Raw genomic sequence first — 13,301 nt, 5'->3', positions numbered from 1 at the left:
CCTTTAATACTTTCAAGATTTCTGTGATGTAGAGATTATTACCATTTTACAGATAAGGAAACAGAAGTTTGAAAAAGGTAAGTAACTTGCTTAGGTTATACAATTAGTAAGAGCAGGGCTCTACCTCGATCTCTCTAAGAGAAAAGCGCATATACTCTCGCATCCCTCTCGCATCCATCGATTGATTTAATCATTTGCGTTTGTCAATTTACTCATCAGAGCTGGGGGAAGGGATATGTGTGGGGGAAGAACTTGTTTACCAAAAATGTAACAGAAAATAAAGGCCAAACCTTGATAAAACAATAAAAACAGGAAAAATCAGAAAGGTTGTCCCAGATCTCTTCACTCCCTGCAAGGTTGCCAGGTGACTGCCAATGTTTACAGGGCAGTTTCAACTATTCCAGAGCACAGAGGAAAAAATGAGAATTTCCCAATTCATTCTTAGAGGCTAGCTTAATCTTGACACCAAACACTCAAGAATAGTAAACTAAAAGTGAGACATAAATATTATGTTTATCCTTTGTGATTATAGAGGCAAATGTCTTAATAGATTTAAGTGAAAAACAAAGAAATATGTGTAGTATGATCTCTTTTATATAAGAAAAATCACTGAATACACATGTATGTACTAAGTATGGCATACAGGTGTATTCAGTGTGTATTTATACATATACACATAAATGCAAAGATACAGGTTTGGAAATATAAACCCCAAACTGTTAACAAGGTTACCTGGGACAGAATTGGTCTTTGGGATGAAAGAAGGGAAGGGGACAAATAGTGAAGTGAGATTTTTTTACTTTTACTCTATATATTCCTGTGTTATTTGTATTTTTATGATTAACATGTATATTTGACAATTAAAATACACAAATGAAAAGTACGGCCTAATAGTCATTTGATGTATCTCCTCTACTTGTTATAGTGAAAACTAATTCTTTTATTTACTCATTGGGCATTCATTTATCTAACAAACACTTAGGGTACAATCCTACATGTGGGCAATGAGCTAAGTAAGCACTTGTGCCAGCCACCAGGTACTCAGAGCCTGTTTTTAATCCCAGGATGGAACATGTACTTCCTTCCATAAGACAGTGTTGTTTTAAGTCAAGTTCTAATTTTTATCATTTATTATTTTTTAGGTCATATGCCAGGGATAAGAAATATTTTCTTTATCTAGAATTTGTACTGCCTTTATTCTAAGAAAGCGTACTGGATATTTTTTACTGAATTTTTTTTTTGCAATTAAAAAAATGCATTTGTATTCATTCATTTAACAAAGGTTAGAGTACCTCTTATGACATGTTTGAGCACAATGGCAGAGAATGGATATGCAAAGATGAATAAATAACATGTGGCCTCTACCTACCCTCTAGGGAGCTGAGAATTTCACAAACCTGCTATGTCTGATACAGAGTAAGTAGCACATAAAAACTGAAATATATACCTTAGTAATCCTGCACTTCAATGTGAATCTGGCAAATGCCCTGTTCAAAAATACAAGTTAATTTGTGTAACCCAGAAATATCTTAATGTTTATGAAAACTGTGAAATTATTCAATTACTCTAAGGTTAAAGGGTATAAATTAGTGGGAAAATAGAGAACATGGAAGCTCCAGGGGAACAGACAGTGCGATGGCTCAGTGAACAGTGGGTTCTAGGATTAGCTATGCCAGTAAAAAGCTGTTACCAGGTTTGCTACCCAAAGAAAATATGGAAATCATATCTACCTTATTAGGACAGGAGAAATCAAAGAATTTATTCGATAAAGTATAACAAAACCTGGAAAACATGAGGCAGTGTGGCCACAACACCTGCTTTTTGTTGTTGTTTGGTCTCATTTATTTTATTTTCCCCCTACTCTGTCAATGATTAGCCAAGCAAATCTGCAAACACAATTTAACTTCTGTATGCCTCATAAAGTGGCAAGAATGCAGGAAGCAGAATCAGAAGACCTGAGTTTACATTCAGACCCTGACTCTTATTAACTCCATAAGGTTAAAAAATGAGCAAATTACTTAACCTCTTTGAACCTTAGCTTCCTAGCATTAAAATAGAGATACATATTTTACAGTGTTATTTCAAAGACTAAATGAGAAAATACGTGTGAAAGCATAAACTTAGAAACTATGAATTTGGTTCAAGATGGCGGAGTAGAAGAACGTGCTCTCACTCCCTCTTGCGAGAGCACCGGAATCGCAACTAACTGCTGAACAATCATCAACAGGAAGACACTGGAGCTCACCAAAAAAGATACCCCACATCCAAAGACTAAGGAGAAGCCACAATGAGATAGTAGGAGGGGCAAAATCAAAATAAAATCAAACCCCATAACCACTGGGTGGGTGACTCACAAACTGGAGAACACTTATACCACAGAAGTCCACCCACTGGAGTGAAGGTTCTGAGCCCCACATCAGGCTTCCCAACCTGGGGGTCCGGCAACGGGAGGAAGAATTCCTAGAGAATCAGAGTTTGAAGGCTAGCGGGATTTGATTGTAGGACTTTGACAGGACTGGGGGCAACAGACTCCACTCCTGGAGGGCACACACAAAATAGTGTGTGCATCAGGACCCAGGGGAAGAAGCAGTGACCCCAAGGAAGACTGAACCAGACCTACCTGCTAATGTTGAAGGGTCTCCTGCAGAGGCAGGGAGTGGCTGTGGGTCACTGTGGGGACAAGGACACTGGCAGCAGAAGTTCTGGGAAGTACTCCTTGGCGTGAGCCCTCCCAGAGTCTGTCATTAGCCCCACCAAAGAGCCCAGGTAGGCTCCAGTGTTGGGTCACCTCAGGCCAAACAACCAACAGGAGGGAACCCAACCCCACCCATCAGCAGACAAGTGGATTAAAGTTTTACTGAGCTCTGCACACCAGAGCAACACCCAGCTCTACGCACCACCAGTCCCTCTCATCAGGAAACTTGCATAAGCCTCTTAGATAGCCTCATCCACCAGAGGGCAGACAGCAGAAACAAGAACAACTACAATCGTGCAGCCTAAATCCTGCAGCCTGTGAAACAAAAACCACATTCACAGAAAAACAGACAAGATGAAAAGGCAGAGGGCTATGTACCAGATGAAGGAACAAGATAAAACCCCATAAAAACAACTGAATGAAGTGGAGATAGGCAACCTTCCAGAAAAAGAATTCAGAATAATGATAGTGAGATGATCCAGGACCTTGGAAAAAAGAATGGAGGCAAAGATCCAGAAGATGCAAGAAATGTTTAACAAAGACCTAGAAGAATTAAAGAACAAACAGAGATGAACAATACAATAACTGAAATGAAAACTACACTAGAAGGAATGAATAGCAGAATAACTGAGGCAGAAAAACGGATAAGTGACCTGGAAGACAGAATGGTGGAATTCACTGCTGTGGAACAGAATAAAGAAAAAAGAATGAAAAGAAATGAAGACAGCCTAAGAGACCTCTGGGACAACATTAAACGCAACAACATTCGCATTATAGGGGTCCCAAAAGGAGAAGAGAGAGAGAAAGGACCCAAGAAAATATTTGAAGAGATTATAGTAGAAAACTTCCCTAACATGGTAAAGGAAATAGCCACCCAAGTCCAGGAAGCGCAGAGAGTCCCATATAGGATAAACCCAAGGAGAAACACGCCGAGACATAATAGTAATCAACTTGGCAAAAATTAAAGACAAAAAAAATTATTGAAAGCAGCAAGGGAAAAACGACAAATAACAAACAAGGGAACTCCCATAAGGTTAACAGCTGATTTCTCAGCAGAAACTCTAGGAGCCAGAAGGGAGTGGCATGACATATTTAAAGTGATGAAAGGGAAGAATCGACAACCAAGATTACTCTACCTGGCAAGGATCTCATTCAGATTCAATGGAGAAATCAAAAGCTCTACAGACAAGCAAAAGCTAGAAGAATTCAGCACCACCAAACCAGCTCTACAACAAATGCTAAAGGAACTTTTCTAAGTGGGAAACACAAGAGAAGAAAAGGACCTACAAACACAAACCCAAAACAATTAAGAAAATGGTACTAGGAACTTATACATCGATAATTACCGTAAACGTGAATGGATTAAATGCTCCACCCAAAAGACACAGGCTCGTTGAATGGAGACCCATATAAAAACAAGACCAATATATATGCTGTCTACAAGAGACCCACTTCAAACCTAGGGACACATACAGACTGAAAGTGAGGGGATGGAAAAAGATATTCCATGCAAATGGAAATCAAAAGAAAGCTGGAGTAGCAATACTCATATCAGATAAAATAGACTTTAAAATAAAGAATGTTACAGGAGACAAGGAAGGACAACACATAATGATCAAGGGATCAAACTAAGAAGAAGATATAACAATTATAAATATATATGCACTCAACACAGGAGCACTTCAATACATAAGGCAACTGCTAACAGCTATAAAAAAGGAAATCAACAGTAACACGATAATAGTGGGGGACTTTAACACCTCACTTACACCAATGGACAGATCATCCAAACAGAAAATTAATAAGGAAACACAAGCTTTAAATGACACAAGAGACCAAACAGATTTAATTGATATTTATAGGACATTCCATCCAAAAACAGCAGATTACACTTTCTTCTCAAGTGCACGTGGAACATTCTCCAGGATAGATCACATCTTGGGTCACAAATCAAGCCTCAGTAAATCTAAGAAAACTGAAATCATATGAAGTATCTTTTCTGACCACAACACTATGAGATTAGAAATCAATTACAGGAAAAAAAACGTAAAATACACAAACACATGGAGGCTAAACAATACATTACTAAGTAACCAAGAGATCACTGAAGAAATCAAAGAGGAAATCAAAAAATACCTAGAGACAAATGACAATGAAAACACGACGATCCAAAACCTATGTGATGCAGCAAAAGAAGTTCTAAGAGGGAAGTTTATAGCAATACAATCCTATCTTAAGAAACAACAAACATCTCAAATAAACAATCTAACCTTACACCTAAAGGAACCAGAGAAAGAAGAACAAACAAAACCCAAAGTTAGTAGAAGGAAAGAAATCATAAATATCAGAGCAGAAATAAATGAAATAGAAACAAAGAAAACAATAGCAAAGATCAATAAAACTAAAAGCTGGTTCTTTGAGAAGACAAACAAAATTGATAAACCTTTAGCCAGACTCATCAAGAAAAAGAGGGGAAAAAAAAAAAAAGAGAGGGAGAGGACTCAAATCAATAGAAATGAAAAAGGAGAAGTTACAACAGACACCACAGAAATATAAATCATCGTAAGAGACTACTACAAACAACTCTATGCCAATAAAATGGACAACCTGGAAGAAATGGACAAATTCTTAGAAAGATGTAACTTCCAAGACTGAACCAGGAAGAAGCAGAAAATATGAACAGACCAATCACAAGTAATGAAATTGAAACTGTGATGAAAAATCTTCCAACAAACAAAAGTCCAGGATCAGATGGCTTCACAGGTGAATTGTATCAAACATTTAGAGAAGAGCTAACACCCATCCTTGTCAAACTCTTCCAAAACATTGCAGAGGAAGGAACACTCCCAAACTCATTCTATGAGGCCACCATCACCCTGATACCAAAACCAGACAAAGATACTACAAAAAAAGAAAATTACAGACCAATATCACTGATGAATATAGATGCAACAATCGTCAACAAAACACTAGCAAACAGAATCCAACAACACATTAAAAGGATCATACACCATGATCAAGTGGGATTTATCTCAGGGATGCAAGGATTCTTCAATATACACAAATCAATCAATGTGATACACCATATTAACAAACTGAAGAATAAAAACCATCTGATCATCTCAATAGATGCAGAAAAAGCTTTTGACGAAATTCAACACCCATTTATGATAAAAACTCTCCAGAAAGTAGGCATAGAGGGAAACTACCTCAACATAATAAAGGCCATATATGACAAACCCACAGCAAACATCATTCTCAATGGTGAATAACTGAAAGCATTTCCTCTAAGATCAGGAACAAGACAAGGATGACCACTCTCACATTCTTTTTTTTTCGGTACGTGGGCCTCTCACTGTTGTGGCCTGTCCCGTTGCAGAGCACAGGCTCTGGATGCACAGGCTCAGCGGCCATGGTTCACAGGCCCAGCCACTCCGCGGCATGTGGGATCTTCCCGGACCGGGGCACAAACCCGTGTCCCCTGCATCAGCAGGCGGACTCTCAACCACTGTGCCACCAGGGAAGCCCCTCACCACTATTATTCAACATAGTTTTGGAAGTCCTAGCCAGGACAATCAGAGAAGAAAAACAAATAAAAGGAATACAAATTGGAAAAGAAGAAGTAAAACTATCACTGTTTGCAGATGATGTGATACTATACATAGAGAATCCTCAGAGGCCACCAGAAAACTTCTAGAGCTAATCAATGAATTTGGTAAAGTTGCAGGATACAAAATTAATGTACAGAAATCTCTTGCATTCCTATACACTAATGATGAAAAATCTGAAAGAGAAATTAAGGAAACACTCCCATTTACAATTGCAACAAAAAGAATAAAATACCTAGGAATAAACCTACCTAGGGAGACAGAAGACCTGTATGCAGAAAACTATAAGACACTGATGAAAGAAATTAAAGATGATACCAACAGATGGAGAGATATACCATGTTCTTGGATTGGAAGAATCAATATTGTGAAAATGACTCTACTACCAAAGCAATCTACAGATTCAATGCAATCCCTACCAAATTACCAATGGCATTTTTTACAGAACTAGAATGAAAAACTTGTATAGAGACACAAAAGACCCTGAATAGCCAAAGCGGTCTTGAGGGAACAAAACGGATCTGGAGGAACCAGACTCCTTGACTTCGTATTATACTACAAAGCTACAGTAATCATGACAATACGGTACTGGCACAAAAACAGAAATATAGATCAATGGAACAGGATAGAAAGCCCAGAGATAAACCCACGCACCTATGGTCCACTAATCTATGACAAAGGAGGCAAGAATATACAATGGAGAAAAGACAGTCTCTTCAATAAGTGGTGCTGGGGAAACTGGACAGCTACATGTAAAAGAATGAAATTAGAACACTCCCTAACACCATACACCAAAATAAACTCAAAATGGATTAGAGACCTAAATCTAAGACCAGACACTATAAAACTCTTAGAGGAAAACATAGGAAGAACACTCTTTGACATAAATCACAGCAAGATCTTTTTTGATCCACCTCCTAGAGTAATGAAAATAAAAACAAAAGTAAACAAATGGGACCTAATGAAACCTCAAAGCTTTTGCACAGCAAAGGAAACTACAAACAAGACGAAAAGACAACCCTCAGAATGGGAGAAAATATTTGCAAACGAATCAATGGACAAAGGATTAATCTCCAAAATATATAAACAGCTTATGCAGCTCAAAATTTAAAAAACCCAATCCAAAAGTGGGCAGAAGACCTAAATAGACATTTCTCCAAAGAAGACATACAGATGGCCAAGAGGCACATGAAAAGCTGCTCCACATCACTAATTATTAGAGAAATGTAAATCAAAACTACAATGAGGTATCACCTCACATCAGTTAGAATGGGCATCATCAGAAAATCTACAAACAACAAATGCTGGCGAGGGTGTGAAGAAAAAGGAACCCTCTTGCACTGTTGGTGGGAATGGAAATTGATACAGCCACTATGGAGAACAGTATGGAGGTTCCTTAGAAAGCTAAAAATAAAATGACCATATGACCCAGCAACCCCACTACTGGGCATATACCCAGAGCAAACCATAATTCAAAAAGACACATGCACCCCAATGTTCACTGAAGCACTATTTACAATAGCCAAATCATTAAAAAAAAGAAAGAAAGAAACTACTATAAATTAAACAGACATTTTTCCAACCAAAATATATAAATCGCCAATAAGAACATAAAGATCCTCAACATCATTAGCCATTCGGGAAATGCAAATGAAAACCACAAGATACCACCTCACACCCACTAGAATGGCTATCATCAAAAAGACAACTTTGACATGTGTTGGAGAAAAGCAACCCTCATACTTTGATGGTGGGAATGTAAATTGATGCAGCAGCTATGGAAAATAGTTTGGCAGTTCCTCAAACAGTTACAGTTACCTTGTGATCCAGCAATTCCATAGTTAATTATATACCCAAGGAAACTGAAAACACATGTCCACACAAAAACTTGTAAATGAGTGGTCATAGCATTACTACTCATACTAGCCAAAAAAGTGGAAACAACTGAAACGTCCATCAACTGATGAATGGATAAACAAAATATGGCATATCTATACAGCAGAATATTATTCAGCCATAAGAAGGAAGTATCTTGATACATGCATAATATGCATGAAACCTGAAAACATTACGCTCAGTGAAAGACACAAAAAGCCACATATTGTGTGACTCCATTCATATGAAATGTCCACAATAGGCAAATCCATAGAGACAGAAAGTAGACTGGTGGCTGCCAAGTGCAATGAAGGGGAATGGGAGTGGCAGCTAATGGGTACGAGGGTTTCCCTTCAGGATGTTCAAAACATTCCTTGAATTAGTGATGAGGTTTGCACTACCTTGTGAATACACTAAAACCACTAAATTGTACATGTTAAAAGAGTGAATTCTACAGTATATGACTTATATTTTAATAAAAGAAAACTATTCTAGAAATTTAAGTTTCTGCTACTTTATTTATTTTTGATCATGCTGGGTCTTCGTTGCTGCGCGCTGGCTTTCTCTAGTTGCGGCGAGCGGGGGCCGCTCTTCATTGTGGTGTGCGGGCTTCTCATTGCGGTGGCTTCTCTTGTTGCCGACCATGGGCTCCAGGCGCTCGGGCTCCAGTAGTTGTGGCATGCGAGCTCAGTAGTTGTGGCTTGCAGGCTCTAGAGCGCAGGCTCAGTAGTTTTGGCACACGGGCTTAGTTGCTCCACAGCATGTGGGATCTTCCCAGACCAGGGCTCGAACCCGTGTCCCCTGCATTGGCAGGCAGATTCTTAACCACTACGCCACCAGGGAAGTCCCTCTGCTACTTTTTAATAGTTAATATCCTACTTTTTTCAGGAGGCTGTTCCTGCTGCTTGTAACAGCTACGAAAGCTCTTTGAAGTTAGATGTTACACAGATGAATGGTATTTTTAGTAAAGTGAAACTACTAATCATGCCAGAGAAACTTTCTGCAGATCAGATTAATTTGGTATTATTTTATTTCTTCAAAAGAAAAGTCCTTATTAATATCGTTTGTTTTTAGGGAGTAGAGAGAGGTTCAAGGAGTCTTTATAGAATACATTAAAAAAGAAGGCTAAAATATAGTATTTTGTATTTAAATTAGTGGACATTTAGTTTTCAGACATGCCCATCAATCAACTAAAACACAAGTAGATGGAACTTTGCAACCTCTACCTCTTTCCATGTTCTGCATTCTGCTGTCAGATTCTAGGTCCATCACCAGCTCCTTCCAATTATTATTCACAGGAGTTAAAATGCTTGGTAAACTCTTTTAAGTGCAATCAATTCATTCCCTAATGCTGGGGAATTTACAGAGTAGGCCCAATTTTTAAGGTTAAATTTACTCTAGATTGTTTGAATAAATATACAACAAAATGATTTCCTCGAATTTGGAATACAAAAACAATCTATAGAGTTGTGTAATGCTTTCTAAGTCCTTTGGGAATTTTTTCCTGAATTTGGTCATGGGGTAAAGACAGTCAGTCACTAACTTTTGTCCACACAAAGTATTATGTATAAAAGCTTCCTGGTTCTAGAACAAAGAAGTACTTTATTGCTCAAAGCAGAAGGCAGATATTTTCCTTCCATTTAGTATTGTTATACTAAAATAGCATACCAATGAAACCAGCTAGGTAACAGCATGACCCCAGGTATGTAAACAAAGATAAATTGTTCTCTATTTTGTATTCTTCCTTGGGGGGAAGAAAAAGTTTCTCACATCTAAACAAATAAGGTTCATCAAGCCAGAGCAAAAACTACGGGTTACTACTTCCCAATATGGGGGTATTTTGAGTGGTGATCTTAATATGAGGGTCTGCCAACCTATGCTAGTATGCATGGTGGGTATACTTGGCACAGACAAAATGCGAAGAAAGAGGCGACCTGTCAAACAGCTGTATCGAGTTACTCCCTCATCGGCGCTTCCAACTTCTTGGGTGATGTCTGTGTAAGAGAGAAAGATATCAAAGCACCAAGAAGAGAACCACGGCGGCAGTCGCAGCAGCAACCAGGACCAAACGGTGCATCCCAGGGTGAAATGCCACAGGAACCCTCAAGAGCCGGCCAGACTGCGGTTCCTTTCCAATATGAGTCTACCTCACATACAAAAATAAATACACAGCCAGATAACCCTGCCAACCCGCTCTCCCTTCCCGTTGTGACTCCTCCAAAGGCTGGAGGGAGGTTAACAGCCCGCAGGCCCGGGAGAAGCCAAGCCCCACAGCCCGAGGGAGGCGTCCAGGAGCCTCGGTGCAGCCCGGGGGCCTCGGGCGGGCGTCCCCCACCCGCCGGCCAGAGCTGGTCACCGGCCACACAAAGGAGCAAGCCGCGGGCGCTGGACACGGGGGCTCGCCCGGGAGCCGGGCGCCACATCTGGTCCCCGCACGCCGGGTGGACAAGACCCGCCGTTAAATAAGGACTAACGCCCGTACCTGTTGCACGATTCGGGTCCCTTTCACCCAGAAATGAACAAGGGCGCTCAGGAGGGGAGACGCGCGGGCCGCCCGGGCTTTGCGGGCCGCGACCGCACCCGGCAGGCGGCGCGGAGGCAGGGGCCGCCCGCGGGGCTCCCACCTCTGGCGCTTGCTTTGTCTGCGGTGGCGGCGGGGGCTGCGGCGGGGCGGGGGCGCCCCTCCCTCAGTCGCGCGGCCCACGGTGGGGAAGAAAGCCGGGCCCGCCGCCGCCGCCCGCCCGCGCTCCCTGCCCGGCCGCTGGGCCTGCGCGCTCCTCCCGCCCGGGCCGCCCGGGCCGCACGGCGGCCACACTCACCTGGCTGGCGCTGGCGCTGGCTGCCCGACGTTCCGGGGCGGTGGGGAGGACGCGGGGACGCGAGCAAGGCGCGAGCGGAGGCGGAGGGCGAGGCGGGAGGAAGGCGGACTGAGGGCGGAGCGGGCCCGGGCGGCGGTGGCGGCGGCAGCGGCTCCAGTCACTCGCGGCAAATCGCGTCCCGGCCCCTCTCTGCGTCAGGCAAGGGGCGGCGGCGCGGGAGGCTCGGCGACCTCCCGTCACCCTCGGCCCGACTCGCGTCCGTGCTGCCCCGCGCGCGCCCGGGTAGCAGCGGCGCAGCGACACCGCCCGCACGGGAAGGGGGCGGGGCTGGGAGTCCCACGGGGGCTGGGGATTGGGGGCTGGGCGAGGAGGGGGCTTCCGACGCCACCAGGCGGACCCCGCTCTCCTCACCACCCGCCGAGCTTCCAGCTCCCAAGCCCACAGGCAGCGTGGGATTATGGAAGAACTGGGCCTAGAGTCGGGGAGCCTGGACTTAAGGAAGGACACCCCCTCCCCTTGACGCCTTGCCTGTCATTTGTTTTCTCTGTCCTCATACTGAAATATGTATGTTCGAGTATATGGTCTCCAAGATTTTCAAAATTCTAACGTTGTCATCCCGGGTTTGTTGGGATTCCTTTACCCCCAAGTACCCACTGCCAGGAGATGCCAGGAGATGGATCTCCCACACAGAGATGTGTGATGTGTCTGAAGGATAAGGCAACTGCAGGGGAATGGGTTGTAGTGAGGAAGAGCTGGATTCAGGGCATTTGTTTTCCTTTGGGGATCTTTCCATTGGATAGCCCAAAATTTATCCACAAATGGCCCTCTGATAATGGCTACTTCCCCATCTTCACCAACACTAGTTATTTTTCTCCAAATGTAGTGACTTCAGAGTCCTTGTTCTTCCAATTTTCTTGCACAAATCGTTTTTATGTCATTTCCTGAATTCAGTTCAAAAGAGTCATCAGCTAATACACACAGGCTCAGGGCAGCATGTGTTCTCAATCTCAGGCCTTACTTATTACTCACTGTGCCACTCACTTCAGTATCACCTAATTTATTTAGGAAAAAAAAAATTACCATTCCAACAACTAGGCAACTAAGTTTCTCTCTGCTAAAGTTCTCTGATTGAAAATCCCAAGGATTAATACTTCCTCTTATTTCTATGACTGATAATGTCTCCACTACATCAGTCTCTGCCACCATTTAGGTCAAGCCTTGCTAATTTCACTTCTGCTTGTGTTCCAAAGGACTGCTGGGAATGCCCCAAAAACACAGAGCCTCCCTCTTCAAAGGCTTTCCACCTGGATAATCAGTTTCAAGCAATTACCGTGATATTCAAGGCCATTTATGATCTGATCCACAGATCTCCTCAGCTTCAGCTTTAATTCCCACCACATCTCACACACAGGCTCTGTCTGTGCCTTTGTATATTTTCCTCCATCTGAAATTCATCCCTCATTTAACCGGGTGAACTTCCAGTCTCCTTCAAGATAATAAAGATAATGCATCTTTTCCTCCGTTGAATCTTCCCTGACATCCTGTCCTTTTTCCACCCTCATATCCTCACCCCACACACTTACACTGAATTATTCATTCTTTTCTGCTTTCATGTAAACTTTGATCTATTCTCTACGATAACCCCTAGCACTTTCTTTTTTCCCATTGCTTTGCTTGGTGGTCTTTTCCTACTAGACTGTGAGTTCCTTAAAAGGATGGAGATTTTTGTCTAGTTCATTTTTGGCTCTCAGACATAGCACAGTACTCAGCACTATGAAGGTTTTCTTTAAATATTTGTTCAAGTACTGATGTCACTATTCATTCCAACAAATAGCTGTTGAACATCTACTCAACAAGAGGGAAATACACTGCAATCCACAGTCCCTGCCTTCCTTACTTAACCTTCCACAGTATTCTGTTCTTCCTTCCTTTACCATGTGGCATTCTCTGTTTATCATTTTAAACCCTCTCCTATTACCACTCGCATTCTTGGCTTGTTTTAATAAAGCAAGTTTATGCCAAACAATCTATTATAGTAATTCACCAAATATCCCTGCCCTTCCTCTTTCCATACCCTCTTGTTCCACAACAGTGTGGACCCAGTTATTAGATAAGGGTAACTGTTGCAACAGAAAACACATTAGACTATAAATGCAGAGAACAAAGTTTGGGTGCTGTATTTTCCAATAACTACTAAATGAACACAGCTCAATCACTTAAATTCACTCAGCCTCCCCTCTGGAGTTCCTTTGGCTCTATGATTAGGCTTCATTTCTAGTACTTTATTAATAAGGTAAACATATC

The 13,301-nt window shown here is 41.9% G+C and overlaps 1 protein-coding gene across 2 annotated transcripts in view; it reads right to left on the bottom strand.

Annotated features, from left to right (window-relative positions):
- The window catches only part of SESTD1 (SEC14 and spectrin domain containing 1), a 136,535-nt gene extending 125,422 nt beyond the window's left edge, over positions 1–11,113 (bottom strand). Inside the window, exons 1-2 of one of the 2 annotated variants that reach the window (XM_082658938.1) lie at positions 10,998–11,077; positions 10,113–10,172 (exon numbers count right to left, since the gene is read on the bottom strand). The gene's annotated coding sequence lies outside the window, so the exon portion shown is untranslated. Of the gene's footprint in view, positions 1–10,112; positions 10,173–10,997 lie in introns of both variants that reach the window. The other variant, XM_082658937.1, reaches the window with a different exon arrangement.
- Between the last annotated feature and the right edge of the window lie 2,188 nt (positions 11,114–13,301).

Source organism: Grampus griseus (genome assembly GCF_964374135.1).
Source record: "Grampus griseus genome assembly, chromosome: 7".
Lineage (NCBI taxonomy): Eukaryota > Metazoa > Chordata > Mammalia > Artiodactyla > Delphinidae > Grampus > Grampus griseus.
The sequence above is the reverse complement of the archived record's forward strand: the minus strand, read 5'-3'. Positions and strand labels throughout refer to the sequence as shown.